Source organism: Dasypus novemcinctus, chromosome 19, assembly GCF_030445035.2.
Source record: "Dasypus novemcinctus isolate mDasNov1 chromosome 19, mDasNov1.1.hap2, whole genome shotgun sequence".
NCBI lineage: Eukaryota > Metazoa > Chordata > Mammalia > Cingulata > Dasypodidae > Dasypus > Dasypus novemcinctus.
Genome location: NC_080691.1, coordinates 32,685,508 through 32,698,201, shown reverse-complemented (window position 1 = coordinate 32,698,201; position 12,694 = coordinate 32,685,508). Strand labels below are relative to the sequence as shown.

The 12,694-nt window shown below is 47.7% G+C and overlaps 1 protein-coding gene across 2 annotated transcripts in view; it reads left to right on the top strand.

The window, feature by feature from the left end:
• Positions 1–10,678: 10,678 nt before the first annotated feature.
• CORO1C (coronin 1C) overlaps positions 10,679–12,694 on the top strand; it is a 77,210-nt gene continuing 75,194 nt past the window's right edge. Inside the window, exon 1 of one of the 2 annotated variants that reach the window (XM_004470179.5) lies at positions 10,679–10,802. The gene's annotated coding sequence lies outside the window, so the exon portion shown is untranslated. The remainder of the gene's footprint in view (positions 10,803–12,694) is intronic. The other variant, XM_023592189.2, reaches the window with a different exon arrangement.

The window sequence follows — 12,694 nt, the reverse complement described above, 5'->3', positions numbered from 1 at the left end:
AAAGAAGAACCAAATGGGAATTTTAGAACCAAAAAAATATAATAACAGATTAAAAACTCAGTGGATGGGCTCAACAGCAGAATGGAGTAGACAAAGAAAAAAAAATCAATGAATAATAGAAATTCTCATTATCTGAACAACAAAGAGAAAACAGGCTTAAAATAAAAACCTCTGAGACCCATGGAACTGTGACAAAATATCTAATACTCATGCCATCAGAGTCCCAGAAAGACAGAAGAAAGAGGGTGGACCTGAAAAAGTTCTTGAAGAAATAACTTCCCAAATATGGCAAAAGACATAAATCTATAGACTCAAGAAGGTAAGCTAACCTCAAACAGGAAAAACCCAGAGAAATCCATATTAATACATATCATAGTTAAACTTGTAACAGCTAAGGACAAAGTATCTTGAACATAGTGAGATAAATGACACCTTATCTATAGGGGAAGAACAATTTGAATGATAGTGAATTTCTTATCAGAAACCCTGGAGGCCAGACGAAAATCCTTTCAGCATTTTGTAAGCACTGAAAGGAAAGAACTGTCAACCCCAAATCCTTTGTCCAGTGAAAATACCCTTCAGAACTGAAAAGGAAGTCAAGGCATTCTTTTTTTTTTCTCTCCCCTTCCTCCCCTCCCCTCCCCCCCACCGTGATCTGCTCTCTGTGTCCATTCACTTTGTGTTCTGCTGTATCTCTTTTTGTTGCATCATCTTGCTCCATCAGCTTTCTGTGTGTGTGGCACCACTCCTGGGCAGGTTGTGCTTTTCTTACACAGGGCAGCTCTCCTTGCAGGGCACACTCCTTGCACGTGGGGTCCTCCTACATGGGGGACACCCTGCATGGCACAGCACTCCTTGCGCACATCAGCATGGTGCGTGGGCCAGCTAACCACATGGGTCAGGAGGCCCTGAGTTTGAACCATGGACTTCCCATATGGTAGGTGGATGCTCTATCAGGTGAGCCAAATCTGCTTCTCTCAAGGCATTCTTAAATGAAGGAAAACTAAGAGAATTTTCCCTGACCAGACATTCTAAAAGAGTAACTAAAGGAAGTTCTCGGGAAATGGACTTGGCCCAGTGGTTAGGGCGTCCGTCTACCACATGGGAGGTCCGTGATTCAAACCCCGGGCCTCCTTGACCCGTGTGGAGCTGGCCCATGTGCAGTGCTGATGCGCGCAAGGAGTGCCCTGCTACGCAGGGGTGTCCCCCACGTAGGGGAGCCCCACACGCAAGGAGTGCGCCCCGTAAGGAGAGCGCCCCGTAAGGAGAGCTGCCCAGCGTGAAAGAGAGTGCAGCCTACCCAGGAATGGTGCCGCCCACACTTCCCGTGCCGCTGACAACAACAGAGGTGGACAAAGAAACAAGATGCAGCGAATGGACACAGAAAACAGACAACTGGGGGAAGGGGGGAATTAAATGAATAAATAAGTCTTTAAAAAAAAAAATAAATAATGGAAGTTCTCGAAACAGTAAGGATATTTAAAGAGAGAGAGAGAGATTGAGAATGGATATAGAGGGAAGCGGATGTGGCTCAAGTGATTGGGCTCCTGTCTACCATACAGGAGGTCCAGAGTTCAATTCCTGGAGCCTCCTGGTGAAGGCGAGCTGGCCTGCATGGTGAGCTGGCCCGAGCAGCGTGCTGGCCTGTGCACAGGAGTGCTGGCCCAAGTGGAGAGCTGGCACAACAAGATGACACAACAAAAAAGAGACACAGAGGGAGACAATAAGAGATGCAGCAAACCAGGGAGCCAAGGTGGCGCAAGAGATTGAGCACCTCTCGCCCACTCTGGAAGAACCCAGGATTGGTTCCCAGAGCCGCCTAAAGAGAAGACAAACAGACAGAGAAGAATGCACAGCAAATGGACACAGGGAGCAGAAAATGGGGGGTAGAGTGTGTGTGGGGGGAATAAATAAATAAACCTTTTAAAATAAATAAATAAACGGATATAGAGGAAATATTTAAGACAATTATATTATAAAAAAGAGAGAGTGAAGGGATGAAAGGGATATGAGGTTTCTATACTTCACTTGAAAACTTGAAGTGGTAAACTGATGACACCAGTAGTACTGTTAAGATTCACACACATGTACATACATATATACACATATACCCATATATATCATATATTATTACAGAATGCAAATCTAGAGAAACCCTAAAAATGCTAAACAAATAAACATACTCAAAAATACTACAGATAAAATGAAATTCTAAAAAATGTTCAAATAACCTACAGGAAGGCAGAAAAAGGAAACAGAGAAATGAAAAACAAAGAGAACCAGCAAGAAAATGCAAAATAAAATGTCACACTTAAGTTCTAATGTAACAATAATCACATTAACTATAAATGGTCTAAGTACACCAATTAAGGGAAGTGGTTGTGGCTCAACTACCATATAGGAGGTCCAGGGTTCAAACCCAGGGCCTCCTGACCCGTGTGGTGAGTTGCTGCTGCGTGCAAGGAGTGCTCTGTCACGCAGGGGTGTCCCACACACAGGGGAGCCCCACACGCACGGAGTGTGCCCCACAAGGAGAGATGCCCCACGTGAAAAAAGCACAGCTTGCCCAGAAATGGCCCCACACACACGGAGAGCTGATGCAACAAAGAGAGATTCCCGGTGCTGCCAAGAATGCAAGCGGACACAGAACACACAGCAAATGGACATAGAGAGCAGACAATGGGGGGCGGAGGGGCGAGAAGCAGAGAGAAATAAATAAAATAAATCTAAAAAAAATAAGTAGGGAAGCAGACTTGGCCCAGTGGATAGGGTGTCCATCTACCACATGGGAAGTCCGCGGTTCAAATCCCAGGCCTCCTTGACCCGTGTGGAGCTGGCCCATGCACAGTGCTGATGTGCACAAGGAGTGCCCTGCCACGCAGGGGTGTCCCCTGTGTAGGGGAGCCCCACACGCAAGGAGTGCGCCCGTAAGGAGAGCCGCCCAGCGCAAAAGAAAGTGCAGCCTGTCTAAGAATGGTACTGCTCACACGGAGAGCTGACACAACAAGATGATGCAACAAAAAGAAACACAGATTCCCGTGCCGCTGACAATAACAGAAGCGGACAAAGAAGAACACGCAGCAAATAGACACAGAGAACAGACAACAGCGGGGGAGGGGAGGGGGGATAAATAAATAAATCAATCTTTAAAAAAAATAAGTACACTGGTTAAAAGACAAGGCTGGCAGAGTTGATTTATTATTTTATTTTATTTTATTTTATTTTTTTAAAGATTTATTTTTATTTAATTCCCCTCCCCTCCCCCGGTTGTCTGTTTTCTGTGTCTGTTTGCTGCGTCTTGTTTCTTTGTCCGCTTCTGTTGTCATCAGCGGCACGGGAAGTGTGGGTGGCACCATTCCTGGGCAGGCTGCTCCCTCCTTCGCTCTGGGCGGCTCTCCTTATGGGTGCACTCCTTGCACGTGGGGCTCCCCTACGCGGGGGACACCCTTGCGTGGCACGGCACTCCTTGCGTGCATCAGCACTGCGCATGGGCCAGCTCCACACGGGTCAAGGAGGCCCGGGGTTTGAACCGCGGACCTCCCATATTGTAGACGGATGCCCTAACCACTGGGCCAAAGTCCGTTTCCCTATTTTATTTTTTAAGATTTATTCATTTTATTTATTTCTCTCCCCTTCCCCCCTGACCCCAGCTGTCAAGTCCACTTCCCTGGCAGAGTTGATTTATAAACAGGACCTGGGAAGCAGACGTGGCTCAAGTGGTTGAGCACCTCCTTCCCACATGGGAGGACCCAGGTTTAACCCCCCGGCCCCCAGTACCTGAAAAAAAAAGACCCAACTATATAATGTCCACAGGAAATTCACATCAAATATAATGACAAAGGCAAGTTGAAAGTAAAAGGACTGAAAAAGATACATCATGCAAACCTTAGCCAAAGAAGACAGGAGTGGCGATGTTAGTATGAGATAAAGGAGACTTCAGAGCAAAGAAAATGAGCAGACAGAGGGACATTATATAATGATAAAAGGGAGCACCACCAAGGAGACCTAACTATCCTAAATGTGTATGCACCAAACAAAAAATATGTGGGGCAAAAACTGAAGAACTAAGAGGAGAAATAGACAAATCCACCATTATAGGTTTAGATGTCAATAACTTCCTCTCGACATTTGGTAGAACAACTAGACTGGAAACCAGGAAGGACATAGAACTCAGTTTCACCATCAACAAAGAAGATCTGCTCGACATACATAGAATACTCCACTGACAATATCCAAATACATTCTTTTCAAGGGCCTGCAGATCACCAAGATAGGCCATATCCTGGGTCCTAAAAAAAAACCTTCAACAAACTTAAAAGAATTAAAATCAGACAAAGTATATTCTCTGTCCACAACAGAAACAAATTAGAAATAACAGAAAGATAGTAGCATAATCTCCAAGCACTTGGAAACTAAACAACACACTTCTAAATAATTCATGGGTCAAAAAGGAAGTCTCAAGGAAAGTTAAAAAATATGTTGAGCTGAATAAAAATGACAATATAACCTATCAAAATATGTGGCCCACAGCTAAAGCAGTGCTGAGAGGGAATTGTATAGTATTTATAAAAGGGGAAAAGTCTAATCTAAATTCCCAATTCAAGGATCTAAAGAAAGAAGAGCAAAATAAATCCACAACAAATAGAAGGAAGGAAATAATAAAGATGAGAGCAGAAATCAATGACGTCAAAAACAGGAAAACAATAGAAAATAGCAATGAAACAAAAAGCTGGTTCCTTGAAAAGATAACTCAAATTGACAAATTTCTATTAAGGCTGACAAAGTGGGATAAAAAATCACGGCACACAAATGATCAGTATTAGGAATGGAACATGAAACAAGGGATATCTATCACTACAGACTTGCAGACATCAAAAGATAAGGGAAGCCTATGAACAACTCTGCATGCATTAAGTTGTCAGCTTAGATGAAATGGACCAATTCCTCAAAATACACAAACCAGCACAACTCACTCAACATGAAATAGATAAATTTCAGTAGCCCTATAACCAATAAGGAAATTGAATTTGTAATTTAACAGCCTCCAAAAGATAAATATCCAGGTCCCGATGGTTTCACTGAAGAAGCCAAACCTTTAAAGAAGAATTAACAATTCCAGGCAAGCAGAGGTGGCTCGAGTGATAGGGCTTCTGTCTACCATTCAGGAGCATCCAGTTTCAATCTCTGGGGCCTCCTGGTGAAAAGGAAGAGAAAGCATGCCTGCTCAAGTGGTTGAGCACCTGCTTCCCAGGTAAGAGGTCTGGAGTTTGATCTCCAGTACCTTCTAAAAACAAACAACTCTCACTGGGAAGTGGATATAGCTCAGTGGTTAAGCACCTGCTTCCCATGTGCAAAGTCCTGGGTTCGTTCTCCAGTACCTCCTAAAAAAAAGCTTAAGTTACAGAAAATATTTGCAAATCACATTTCTGACAAAGGACTGAAGGACTGTTATCTAGTATATATCAAGAACTCTCAAAAGTCAACAGTAAAAAAACAAAAATCCAATTAGAAAATGGGCAAAAGACACAAAAAGTCATACTGAGCAGATAAGCACATGAAAATGATGTTCAACATCATACCATTGGAGAAATCCAAATTAAAGCTTCCGTGAGCTATTCCTATATATCTATCAGAAGAGTTAAATAAAAATTAGTGACAACAGCAAATGTTGATGAGGATGCAGAGGAACTGGATCCCTCATAGAGTACTGGTGGGAATGTAAAGTGTTATAGCCACTCTGGAAAACATTTTGGCAGTTTTTTAAAAAAACAGAACATATGATACCATAAGACCCAGCACTTGCACTCCTGGGCTTTTTTTTTTTCCTTTTTTTTTCTTTTCCTCAGATCAATGAAGACTTAAGCTCACACAAAAACTTGTACACAATTGTGTATAGCAACAATTACAATGGTGTCTTAGCAAAAAACTGGAAACAACTCAGATGTCCTTTAACGAGGGAATGGTTAAACAAACTGGTGCATTCACACTATGGAATATCACTCAACAATAAAAAAGAATGAACTGTTTGTTTCTACATGCAACAATCTGGATCAATTTCCAGGAAATTATGCTGAGTGAAGAAGTCCAGATGGTTATATACTGTATGATTCTTGAAAAGACAGGATTATAGAAATGGAGGACACATGAATGGTTGCCAGGGTTTAAGGAGGGGTTGGGTTGGAAAGTTAGTATGTCTATAAAACGGCAAGTGAGGGATCCTTGCGGTGATGGAAATGTTCTGTATCTTGATTGTACCGAGGTTGTGACATTGTGTGTTGCAAGATGTTACCATTGGGGAAACCTGGGTAAAGGGTACATGAGGTCTCTGTATTTTTTTCTTACAACTGCTTGTGAGTCTGCAACTACATAAAAATAAAATTTAATTTAAAAAAAGAAAAGACATCCTCTTCGCAGCAGTCTCAATTATTCAGCACATTTTCAGATTCTTATTTTTTTTTTTAAAAAAAAAGCACCCCTGAGCATTGAGAATCATGATTTATCAAAGTAGAGTGAATTTTAATATTCTCTGAGCCTTGTCCTTGTGTAGCAGTCATTTGGAGGTTTTGCCTACTCAGATTTCTCTAGGGGCTTCCAGTTACTCATTTATGAAATATCTTTATTATTATTTTTAATGCTTCCACAGGGCTAATTCACTTCGCTTCCAGGTTGTCCTGGCAACCCAAGACTAATGTCCCCATTAGGTACTGAGAAAAACCAGAAAAATGATTTTCTGAATAACCTCTGGATGCAGGTCCCTCAATTTTTTAAAGATGTATTTTATTTATTACCCGCCCCCCATAGTTTGCACTTGCTGTCTGCTTTCTTTTTTTTTTTTTTTTTTAATTTTTTTATTTTTTATTGACTTTGTAATAATATTACATTAAAAATATATATGTGAGGTCCCATTCAACCCCACCCCCCCACCCCCCCTCTCCCCCCCCCCCCAACAACACTCGTTCCCATCATCATGACACATCCATTGGATTTGGTAAGTACATCTTTGGGCACCTCTGCACCTCATATACATTGGTTCACATCATGGCCCATACTCTCCTCTATTCCATCATGTAGGCCCTGTGAGGATTTACAATGTCCGGTGATTACCTCTGAAGCACCATCCAGGGCAGCTCCATGTCCCGAAGACGCCTCCACCTCTCATCTCTTCCTGCCTTTCCCCATACCCTTTGTCCATTATGTCCACTTTTCCCAATCCAATGCCACCTCTTCTATGTGGACACTGGATTGGTTGTGTCCATTGCACCTTTATGTCAAGAGGAGGCTCAGATTCCACCTGGATGCTGGATGCAATCCTCCCATTTTCAGTTGTAATCACTCTAGGCTCCATGGTGTGGTGGTTGTCCTTCACCTCCCCCAGATATTGGTTCCTTTGAGGGCTAAAGAGACCCATGGGAGTTATGGTCATGGCCGATGGGGTTAACTACCAGGGCAGATGGCCCCTCTTTGGAAATGGTGTTTATGTGTGATGAATCTGGACTCAGATGGGATCTCCCTTCATAAGACTTTCATGCTAATGTGCTGGAGGTGCAGTTAATGTTGGGGTTTAAGATATATTTAGGGGATTTGAATCTCTGGACTGACAATGTGATAGCCAGATCCTGAGCCTCAACAGACTCCAGCACCTACAATCTGATTTATTGGACTTACCACACTCAGCTAAGATGGAGGTGAAGGACAACCACCACACCATGGAGCCTTTCTATGTCTGCTTGTCTACTTTTTAGGAAGCACCCCTTCCCCCCAAAAGAAAAGAACAACAAAGAATAAAGAACAAATTTAGAAGACACTGGGAACCAAAACCAGGACCTCTCATATGGGAGGGAGGGACCCAATCGCCTGAGCCACCTCTGCTCTCTGCTTGTTGTGTCTCTCAGTTTGTCTCCTTGTGTCATCTCATTGCGTCAGCTTGCTGTGCCAGTCTGTCGCATTGGCTTGCTGTCTTGCTTATCTTCTTTATGAGGCACCAAGAACTGAACCCACCTCCCATGTGGTAGGCGTGTGCCCAACTGCTTGAGCCACACCCGCTTTCCCCAATTCTTTCTTCTTGCACACACGAAGTGGCACCTGTATCAAGTGAAGCTTGGAAACACTTGTGTGTTTCCAGATCATTAATTCCTCTTCGCCCAGAATCTGGCTTGTGCTGCCTCAGAAATCGCCAGCTTTTGAGGGCAGGAAAGGACTCTGAAATCCAGCATTTTATCTGGCCCGGAGTCCCACCCTTCAGGGCCAGCTTGGATAGAGCCACAGTTTCTTTTAAGCCCACGAAGGGAGTCCAGAATAGTGTGACTATGGGGTTTTCTCCCAGTGAAGGGTTAGATACTTTTCCTGTGGCTACTGGAAACGGCAGCTCTCAGCTCACCACACTTGATTGGGTGGTTTGGGAGGTGGATCTGCTTCTGGCAGATGACTTTGTAAGAGTCATCTGCCCCAGCCAGTGATAAAACCAGCATCTGAAATAGGCAGCTGGAAGGCAAAGGCCTCGAGATCTTTCTTTCTTAGCCTATTAAATGGCTGTTCTGTAGTGGGATGATTTGGGGGAAATCAGTGTCCTGGGATATTTGACTTCTAATATCATCGTTTGAAGAACTGGGGAGAAGGGAATCAACATGTTTTAAGTACCTGCTCTGTGCTGGGCACTGCTGGGTGCATTGGCTTGCCTCAACTCAGTCTTCAAATCTACTCCCGGAAATAAGCACTCTATAATGAGGAGAGTAGGTCTCAGAGAGAAGTAACCTGCTCAAGGTCACACAATTGCTAAGAAGTAGAGCCTGAAATTAAACCCAAGTCTGTTAGAATCCCAAGGCCATGCTTTTTCTATTCCATCACGCTCCATAGAGGCAGTTTAGTGTAATGGCTAACTGGAAAGCACACAAGCTCTGTAATAGATGGATGTGGGTTGCAGCATTAGCTGCACCCAATTCAAGCAGTGTGACCTTGGGCAAGTCCTGTAACCCTCTTAGTCTGTTTCTTCACCTATAAAATGGGAATTATGAATTGCTTCCATGGCCAAAGGGTGGTTGAGGGATTTCAGGAGATTTCACGTATTGAGCACTTAGCATAGTGTCTGGCATATGTAAGTAGTGGATAATTTGTCTCCAAAGAGAAAGCCAGCTTGGTTCACAGTTCAGTCTTCAAGCATTTTATCAGTTTTCATTTTCCCCCAGACCACTCAGAACCTGCTGCCATCAGTGTCCTTTGATTAATTAAGGGTAAGGACCATAATAATAGCGTTTTGCCTTTGTGAGTCACCTTATGCCAGGCTCTGTGCTAGGGTCTTATCCCCTTTCTCTTATTTAAATGAAGCAAGTGGCAAAGTCTTGCTGCAGAAAGGGTGCTGGGTACCTGCCTTTCGAGGGCAAAATGAAATCCACCCCTCCATATTATGAGTCACAATGGCAATGGTAGCAACAGATACCATTTGCTGAGGGTTCATCAGTAGCCAGGCCCAGTGCGAAGGCATTACAGATATGTTATCTTACAGAATCTTTTCCACAACATGACGAGGGAGGGGCTGCAATTACCCCCATTTACAGATTAAGCAACTGAGGCTTAGGGAGGAAAATTATTTGCTGTTAAAGTGGTAGCTTTTTTTTTTTTTGGTTTAGGCGGACCTTGATTTTCTTAACATGGTTTCCAAGGCTGATGTTTAGAATGAAAAACACCCCGGTGAGTCGCAAAGTTGCCTTGCTTTTGGAGGCCTCCTTTGTCAATTCAGTTTCTCAAGCCCCACTTCCCCAAATCTGAGCATTTCATAAGTGAAGGGGACACTGGCTATTCACAGGGCCACTTCCTCATGCTAAAGATGAGGAAATTCAGGCCTGGGCCCGTTAAAGGAACTTCCCCAGATCAACTTCAACTGCTGCAACGCTGGGCCTCAAACTCCTGGGAGTTCACCAGATGGGTGGAGGAATTTGGCCAGGGAAACGAAGGGAGGGGCGATGGAACCTCCATCTTGTCATCTGCGAAATGGGGTCAATAACAGACCTTCTTTGTGTAGCTGTGGGGGTTACGTGGGTGTGGCCCAGAGGAGAATCTGCCACTTTGACCCGGAACGTGAGAATGGGAGGTGGAGGGGACGCTAGACCTTCGGAAGTTCCCAGGGGCACAGCGAGAGCGACCAGAGGGCAGGGGCGGAGCTTCGGAAGCCAAGAACTCGGGGCGGGACTTGGCAGTGGGCGGGGCTTCTGGAAATCCGGCGCCTACCCGCGAGTTCTGACGTGGTGGGCGGGGAGCCAGATTTAGGGAGCGATGGGCGGGGCTCCTAGGAGCAGATGTTGAGGTTTTGGGGGGCTGTGGGCAGATCTTTTCGGAGCCGAGGGGTGCGGCCCTGTAGAGCCTAGCGGATCAGTGGGCAGAGCTCTAGGAATCCTGCGCCAGCTTCCGAGGGGCAATGGGCGTGGCTGGGATGAGCCTGTGGGCGTGGCCCCGCGCCCGGAACATGACTGGTGGGCGGTGCGTGCGCTTCGGCACCGCCTTCCTCCGCGCCCCACCTGCATTCCTCGGCGCGACCAGAGAGGGCGCCAAGCGGGCAGGCGGGGGCCTGGGGCGTGGAACGTGGGCTGGGAAGCCGGCTTCCCCACCCGGAAGTGGGCGTGGCCCACGCTGCCGGGCGGTGCTGGTTGGGCACGGGGCGGCGCGGGGGCGGGGCCTGCGCGCCGCGGCGGCCGCCCCGCCCCTCCCCCGCGCGGCGCTCAGTGCCAGGCGGGCGGCGGCAGCGGTTGGAGGCGTCGCGGGCTTTGCACGGGGACTTCGGCGGCGGCGGCGCCTCTGGCACCTCGGCCCTGGTGAGCGGCGCGCGCCCGGTGGGGACGCCCGGGAGCGAGCCGGGCGCGGACCCGTTCTCTCGGCATGTGCGGGCGCCTCCTGTCAGGAGCCGGCGGGGCGGGGGGCCGGGCCGGGTGGAGGGCAGTGGACGCGGGTCGCGGCGGGCATGCAGGGCGCGGGGCCGGGGCTCTTGCCAGGGGCTCGGCAGCTGGGCCGGGCGGGAAGGGCCGGGCCCGGAGCCCCAGGGCCCGGGGCGCGTGGGCCGGGGTTCCTGTGGGGAGGGGTAGCACTTAGGTCACCTGGGGAGGGGGCTGCCCTCGGAGGGTCTTCAGGGGCCAGGTGAAGGGCTGGGGGTCGAGTGGGGTGGGGACTGTCCGAGGAAGGCTTGTGGGGATCTGGGCCCGCCCGGGCGGGGAGGGGCTGCCCGGGTCGAGCGCACAGCCCGGAGGCGCCAGGCCTGGGGGCGGGGTGTGAGCCGCGCTGGGGAGCGAGTGGGTGGGGGGCGGGCGGGGGCCGGGGCGAGCGGGGCCGAAAGGGGAGGGCCGGGGGTCGCCTGAGCTTGGATTGCGAAGCCAGGTCTGGGCGCTGCAGGTCTGGGTTGGGATCCCGGGAAGGGCGTGGCGCAGGAATAATGTGGGTGGGGGCGGCTCGGAAGAGGCTGGGCACCCTCCTCCCTCCCCCCTCCCCGGGGAGCGGAGGGCTGGGGCTGGCGGGGGGATGGGGAGAGGAAGACCCGAGCGGGGAGGCTGCGGGGTCGGTGGCCTGGGGCGTCCGAGTGACCTGGGGGATTCCGAGCTGTGCCGCCCTAACAGTGGGGACGCAGGCGGGGGCGGGGCGCGGTGAAAAGGAGCGAGGCGCAGGTGGGGCTCCGGCGGCGCCCAGAGCACCGAGGATGAGGTCAGATGCTGAGGGTGGAAATGCCGGCCCCGAGCTCTCCCGCGCGTCCCCGCCTGCGCACGCACACCAGCCCGCCGTGCCTCGAGTGCTGTGACTGCATCGGGGGAAGTGGCAGGCGGCGGGGAGCGAGCGAGAAGAGAGGGGCTTCCTCCTGGAGGGAGGCGCTGGCCCTGCCATCCTTTTTTGGGAGTATTCAAAGGGTTTTGAGCGCTGGAAAAGGAAATGTACGCTTTACTGCATGGTGGTTTAGAATCACATCCTATATTTGGCCTTAATGTAGGCTGCGCTTGTTTTGTGGTGTGTGAAGCGCTTGCTCTACATGTTGCAAACGTGGGATTCAGAGTGAGAAGCAAATTGCAAGTTGTTCATCTCCCCCAGGATAGCAGGATGCAAAGGGCTTTCTTTCCTGTAAGACATTTAAAAAGAATTGAATTGAGTGCGTGTTTTAAAACTGGTCCTGGGCGGTGAACATACTTACTTTTGGAAAGAGTTATCACAAAATAGTAGGCCTTGTTACCACAGCCTTCCTGCCTGGGATTACATTCTAAAACAGTACTTCTAGGGCTCTTAGTCACTCTATATAATAATGCATCTCATTGTCCTTGTCTGGCAGAACTCTCTCCTGACACCAAGGCCTGCTGGAATAGACAGAAACAGGATTAAGTATAAGCAGTTGCTTTGTCCCTCTGTTCAATTATGGAGGCTAACAAATATCTATTTAATATTAATTCACTTTCTGTATTCCCTGTACCACTGAAGAAATGGGGAAGATCTATTTTGGATATGTTTTTGTACATCTCAGAAGACTGATTTAAGGAAACGATTTGATTTGATTTGGAGAAATGTTTTGTAGTCATAAATAACGTTTAAATGTGAAGCCCAGTAGTAAATGTTGGATCTGAGAGACTGTATAACAGAAAGAAATAGTGAAATAAAATGGAGAGTCTTGTTGTACCTTAGGCCCTGCTGTGTAGTGTTTTGTGGTAGGAGATAGTGTACTCAAGATTGAGCAAAG